Source organism: Sinocyclocheilus rhinocerous, unplaced genomic scaffold, assembly GCF_001515625.1.
Source record: "Sinocyclocheilus rhinocerous isolate Xijiao unplaced genomic scaffold, SAMN03320098_v1.1 scaffold5949, whole genome shotgun sequence".
Taxonomy (NCBI): Eukaryota; Metazoa; Chordata; class Actinopteri; order Cypriniformes; family Cyprinidae; genus Sinocyclocheilus; species Sinocyclocheilus rhinocerous.
Genome location: NW_015636854.1, coordinates 9,081 through 16,373, shown reverse-complemented (window position 1 = coordinate 16,373; position 7,293 = coordinate 9,081). Strand labels below are relative to the sequence as shown.

Below are 7,293 nucleotides of genomic sequence, written 5' to 3'. Positions count from 1 at the left end.
GAGAAATTATTGGAGAGTCAGGCAGGAGTAGCAGCGTCCTCTGGTTTGATCCACGTCTCTGTCAGGGCCATGAGGTTTAGTCCTGAATGACTAGTAATAGATGTAATGAAATCTGCTTTATTTACTGCAGACTGACAATTCCAGAGACCAATAGAAAAAGAAAGTAGTGAATTAGCAGACATAGGCAAAGTGCGCAGGTTGTAAGGATTGTGCTGCCTATAGTGTGTGATGCGTGGTTTGCGAGTGGTAGTAATAGTAGGGATATGGAAACACATAGTAAGAGTTGGTCATAAAAACTGAAACAGAAGTGAAGCAAGGTGTAGAAAAGAGGATGAGTCAAAAGCGATCCCTTGCCGGTGTCCCTGCACGGTATATATAAAATTATTTAATTTACAAGTGTCATGTTTGTGATTTTTTTTTTTTTTGTTCCTGTAAGCTATAGCTTCTGACCTTTAAATCAAAACATACTCGTTATTTTATGGCATCAATTACTGCTCTGTTTAATCAGAAACACATTTTCATTTTATTAGAAGTAGGCCAACAGCGCACCCTACAGAATTAAAACTCCTTACTGAGCGGGCATTAGGACCCGGGGGAGGCTGACGCTGCTGCCACTGCACGTGCTGTTACTGTTTAGTCAGTCATACAGCGAACGCTTCATTCTGTACATACTTTCTCATTTTAGCGATCAAAATGATGAATCCAATCACCATTCAGGAAAAACTTTGCTTCAAGAATGAGCCACACTGCTGACGTGATCTAATCGCTAGCACACCCTGAGCACATGTGAGTTAATGTATTCCTCTTATCGGCAAGACATATCGGTATAATTTTTCATATCGGCCCGATGCCGATATTTACATTTAAAGCCATTATCGGCCGATTTCGATATCAGTACGATAATATCGTGCATCCCTAATACTAACCTTTTTTTATATCCGTTTGACAAAACAGAAATTGAATTCAGCTAAACACACTTTACTGTTTATCACAAAAAAGGGCTAAGCAAGCGCACAACACTGACAAGGTATGAGATACAGTACGAGACCAAACGCAACTTCAGCTCTTCTCAACAAAGATTTGAATTGGTTCATTTAATAGTAGACATTTCAAGCATGCTATAGATATATTTCTCATGTCTTTGAGGCAAGTAGCCTATACACTGAGTTTTGATTCATTTTTGTGACACGCTTCAGTTCACAGAGACCGAGACGGCAGAAAGCGCATCCTGTTTGTTTTCGTTATTTTACAAAAGCACAACATTTTGTTGATATTGTGAGTGTACACAAATAAAACTAGACCCTTTATGGTTTCGAATAAAGTATTTAGAATGATGGAGCCTCCATGTCATGCAGTAACCGCGCTAATACAGTGCCTTGCAAAAGTATTCATACCCCTTAATTTTTTTGCCCATTTTATGTTATGTTGTTGCCTTATGTTAAACTGCTTTAAAGGGATAGTTCACCCAAAAATGAAAATTCTGTCATTAATCACCCGTAAGACCTTGTGTTCTTCGGAACACAAATTAAGATATTTTTGATGAAAACACAAATACTTTTTGTGCACAAAGAAAGCAAAAATAACGACTTTATTCAACAATTCTTCTCTTCTGTGTCAGTCTCTGCTGCGCATTCATGAGAGTACTTTACATGAGAGTAATTATTCTAAACCGCCATTTTACAGAAATGGTGTTTACAGAATAACGTTAAAGTGGAAAAATATTGGTAATTCTAACATCGCACTTAAGTTTTGATTAAAATACATCACATCCGGTCGGGCGGTCACATACGGTCTAGCTGCAGAAGTTCAAATATTTTTACACATCTGAAGTTCAAATCGGATCTGAAATTTCTGCATACGCATATGATTGTAGCTCCCGCACTACTCTCCATTGGAAATGAATTACTTCCGGTCTATTGCTTGTCGTTTGTCGGAGATAGTGGAAAGGCAGCTTGAAAAACACGTTCTGTCTGATCAGGGCCTTAAGCGATATGCTGCTTTGTTTACATCGGTACCCAAGGAAACACTGTATCGCTGCTGTTCCATAAGCACCCGCCACCTGCTGTCAGAGAGTGAATATGCCTTCTCATTCAGCTCGTCAGCTGTTTTTCCTAAAGCATCCTTTCATTTGTATCTTTGTTCTATATATTCAGTTGTGCTATTGCTTGTAATTTGTTCATTTGTATTTATATTTGCTAGGCTAGTAGTTTTTGCTGTGGTATTGAAATTAGAATTGTAAAATTTAACTGGTATCTAAAATGTTGGTGTCATAAGCTTATTTATTAGAATAAAAGATAACATGAGTCAAAAACAATGATAACAGCAACTATTTTATTTATAACAGAACCACACAGTAATAGGGGTGGGGGGGAAAATCGATACAGTATAGTATCGCGATATTTTCCACGGCAATACTGTATTGATACACGGACGCCAAGTATCGATCTTTTATTATACTATTTGGTAGAATAATAAAATCAATTTCTTTACAATCCACTAGATGGTGGTGTTGAGTTTTATTCTGGTGAGGTCAGCTGGGTCACCTTCGGCATGCAGTAAGTTATTAATATAAAGATGGCGGCATCGCGGAAAGTTATCAGGAAAGCCCCGTCCGCGTTTAAATCAGATGTATGGACTTACTTCGGATTTGTAAACAAGGAGGGGATGTAAGTAGGGATGCACCGAATTTCCGGCATCCGAAAATTATCGGTCGAAAATGGCATTTCGAGAGAACGGCCGAAAATGCGAGCCGAAAATATAGGCTACATATAATAATAATAATAATATATGGCGCGCCCGCGCCCCGCCCAGCAGTATTCAGCGCGCATGTTTCACTCTCCTCATCACTGGATGACGCTCCACTCAATATTCCGCTCTTTGAATGTGCTACACATTTCATTACACCAAATACACAAAATAATGTTCTTTTTAACAGCATCATATAACCCCTTTAATAATGCATTAGTAAATGTTGAAATTAACATGAACCAAGATGAATAAATGTTGAAAGAGCTATTATTCATTCTTAGCTCATGTTAACTAAAGTAGTTAACTGATGTTAACTAATGAACCTTATTGTAAAGTGTTACCAATATTAATATAAATTCTGTCCAGTTTTATTGTGTTACTTTCAGTAAAAGTGTGGTTATTTTATTGGCTTGTGTTTGTCATTAAAATTGAGTTACATTTAGTTAAGTCTTACAAAATTACTTTATATTATTTAATAAAATAATAAATAATCATTACAAAGCATTTTCGGTTTCGGTTTTCGGCCAAGTGCATCCAGAATTTTCAGTTTCCTTTTCGGCCCAGAATTTTCATTTCGGTTCATCCCTAGATGTAAGACTACATGTTTTATTTAATTTAATTTAAATTTAACAGTAATTTACTTTCAAATGCCCCAATTGCTGAAGGGTCTGCACAACTTTTTAGTACAATTTCAAGTTTGTCTGCTTGACAATCCCATTTTGCACTGCAACAATAAAACTGAAGTGAGAAATGTTTCTTTTTAGTTAAAACAGATGTTGCCAAAGTTTTCCTTTGGGGACATAATTTGAAGTTGGAAAAAGGTAATAAATTGCAATATATCGCAGAATATCGCAATAATATTGTATCGTGACACAAGTATTGTGATAATATCGTATCGTGAGGCCTCTGGTGATTCCCACCCCTACAAAGTAACCAACTGAGCCAGTAGAAAAACGCTGCTAATGATTCAAAGCTTGTCAATATCAAATAAGATAGTCATTCTGTAAATGTTACTGTTAAAGCTGCCAAAAATAGCCTAACAGGCTTCATAGTCTATAGTCACCGTGGTTAGGGTGCATAAAAATCAAATGTAAGATTTTCACTTTGGCCCTAGCATAAAGTCGTTCCACTTAAGTCAGACAGCAAATGTGCAAAATATTTAAAAAAATAAATGTCTACCGGGTCACATAAGATGCTAAATATCATTACAGTGTCGCAAATAAGCATACAAGTTTTAACAGAACAAAAATAATAACCAGTTTCTGGCACTGTTGCTATCATTTATTGATTTTTTTTTTCTTTACTTACTTAAGTGACAATGTGATGTAGTAACCCATCACTGAAAAAAATTTAAATGTAGGATTTACTTGATAGAATATTCTTAAAAATTTGCACTAACAAATTTTAAGTAAACTTTACTGAAACTGCTCTGTACTGTACAACTGACCTGTTATTGTCGCGTAAAATCTACTTACTATTGAACTCAACATTCATTAAGAAATTAAGTTTACTTAGTCAAAGCTTACTTGGCAATACTTTGATTTTACTCTGTATGTGCTACTCAGAAACATCTAACTAAATAATAGAATAGATATCATGTAGACACCGTATCTACATAATTAGTAATGCAGCACTCACACAAACACAGACAATAATAGGTACAATACACAATGATGGTAACATTCTGTGAATTGTTTTTGATTGTGAATGTGCCATTTTGAGTAGAAAATGAAGATGTAACAAAAAATATGTAACAAAATTGCAAGTTAGCCTACTAAACCTAACAACAAAAGCAATGATAAAACAGTGTAAATACAGCTGGGAAACAGCCAAAAAAAAAACTTATTAATTATTCATGCCCCAGTGCATGATGGGATCACCAGTATCAGTAGGTTTTACGTAATTTTATAACGTTGATATTTAAACTTCAATTTATAATATAGAAATACTATATTAATATAGTTTTTTTTTTATTATTATTCTTGCCTGAACTAACTTTTTTTGTGTAGAAATTACATTTGTTTTTCTGTAGTATTTAATTAATCTCAGAATCATTTTCATCAGTGTACTTTGGGTTTGTCCTCTGCAATTAACCCATCTAAGTGCACACACACAGCAGTGAGTAGTGAACACGCACACCTTGAACACACTCCCGGAGCAGTGGGCAGCCGTTTGCTGTGCCGCCCGGGAGCAACTGGGGGTTCGTGGGTATTGAGGGTGGAAGATGGTGTGTGAGGGTGTTCATTCACTCCACCCACCTACATTTCCTGCCAGTACTGGGAATCAAACCCGTAACCTTCAGGTTACAAGTCCGACTCTCTAACCATTAGGCCACAACTGCACCCCACCATTTTGTCGTGAATGACTGTGCAGAGTGTGGCATCAAGCTGAGTACTGATTACCTTGATGCATCCAGATCAGAACAGCATTATCAGAACACTCTGCAGGTGGTTGCGGCAGACCGGAAACTGAGGCATAACCTAAAGGCCCCGATATACTGTACTTCAAGCAAAATCGAAGCACGAACTGATGTGACGTCATTTCGAACAAAATCTGGCCAAATGAAAGTTCGTTTTGGGAGTTCGAAATGACTTGCTGAAAAAGTCCGTCTGCAAAACACCTTCGTACTACCATTGGTCTGTGACGATTACGTCATAGTAGGTGTGCACTGAGGCTCTGCCTTCTTTCACGCGGAACTCTTCTTTGGGTTCATTTTGTCTGTCGAGTCCTTGGAAGTGAGATGTCCGCGGGTAAAAACTGAACACAGTGGAGAGCCGCTTTATAGTAGCAAGTTTTGCTTTTGATGAAATGAGACACTGACACTGTTTTTTCATGTTTAATACTGCTGCTTGCTTTTAAGCAATATGTTGAATAAAGTGCCATGTAAATACACGTGACGTGATGGGAGTGCTAATTTGCAGAGCTTGTGCAAGCATACCCATGTTGTTATGATCAGGTGCTTGCTGTTTTCTCCATTTTTGTTGTGTTTGTTTTGTTACTGAGAGGAAAGCGCGCAGCACATATTTACATATTCATATAAACGTCACTTTCATCAGAGTGGGCGGCGTTGGGATGTTCGATAACAGTATACCGCTGCTCACATATTTCGAACTTCATTTTACGCCTAAACAAAGAAAGAAAAAGAACTTTGTTTTGAGTATATCGGGGCCTTAAGGAAGAAGAATGTTGCAAACAAGTGCGCTTGATACATGTACACTATGGCATATGGCAATTGTGGCCTAATGGTTAGTCGGACTTGTAACCCAAAGGGCATGAGTTCGATTCCCGGTACAGGCAAATTTTTTTAGCATTAGATGTTTTACTGTTTTTTTTTTAAACTCATAAATACTGAATTGCAAATGCTAAGCTACACAATTGTATAATTTTCTTCATTTCCCAGGTGTGCTTGACCCGGTAAATATACAATTTAAAATATGAAATTTGGCCACAATGTTTATTACTTGATATGGCATGCATTAGACATAGGGCCGAAATATATTTCAAAACTTTTCTAAATTTGTTTTTTGTTTGGTTTTTTTATGCACCCTAAGCATGGTGTATTCGTATATATTCATATTCATATATGTATTCGATACCCTTTTGAAACAAGTCTGATTTTATTTATTTATTTTTTTCAGAAATCGCACCCTGCTAATAATTACTAATAGCATTAATAATTAAAATAAAATAGTTACAACAGTTTTCACTATGGTACCAAAATTGGCACCAAGAACCATGATGTGTTGTTACTGATATTTTTACTGGAATACTGAAATTTAGATAGATAGCTAGATAGATAAATTTCTACATTTAGAAATTTTAGTCTCATAATAATAATAATAATTATAATAATTTAATCAGTGGTGTAGTCTGTAAAAAAGTGGTTTACTATTATCCAGTCACTCACTACCACATTAACGCTTCTCTTCTTCAACACTTCACATACATATACATACAACACGTGACTACATAATGCATGCACATTTATGTGCTGAATCTCGACATACTTCTTCACATACATTCATACAAATAAAATATATGCTATTACTTGTATTTACCGTGTTTACTTAAGAAAGCTTTTCCCCAATGATGCAGTCTGTTCCTCTTCTCTTCTCTTCTTTTCTCCTTCGTGTAGATTTCCGCCAGTGTAGACGCTACTAGGCGTATTACTGCCCTCCACAGGTTAAAGTTTGAACTAAATTCTTATATACAGTGTGGTATGCAAGAACTGAAGAACTGTCTCAGAGATTAGTTTATGATTGTCACTAGCCGCTTTTCCACTGTCGGGCCAGTGCGTGCCAGGGCTAACAACGAGCCGTGCTGGGCCAATGGCCTCTCACCGACCTCAAGCTATACGGGAAGGCTGCAGACCTGGAGCAGGCAGATCTACGACCCAGGCAGTTTTACGCCCCTGTTGTTCCTGATGCGTCCAGTAGGGGGAGGAGGATACACGGCGAAATGATTAAACCGACGCTCGAAACTTCATTAATAACCGTCCCGTCCATAGACATTGACTAATTGAGTTTTTTTTTTTGGTTTGGTTTT

At 37.0% G+C, this 7,293-nt stretch overlaps 1 protein-coding gene across 1 annotated transcript in view; it reads right to left on the bottom strand.

Annotated features, from left to right (window-relative positions):
- LOC107748249 (hepatoma-derived growth factor-related protein 3-like) overlaps positions 1–6,888 on the bottom strand; it is a 49,972-nt gene extending 43,084 nt beyond the window's left edge. Inside the window, exon 1 of the mRNA XM_016562983.1 lies at positions 6,807–6,888. The gene's annotated coding sequence lies outside the window, so the exon portion shown is untranslated. The remainder of the gene's footprint in view (positions 1–6,806) is intronic.
- Positions 6,889–7,293: the final 405 nt, after the last annotated feature.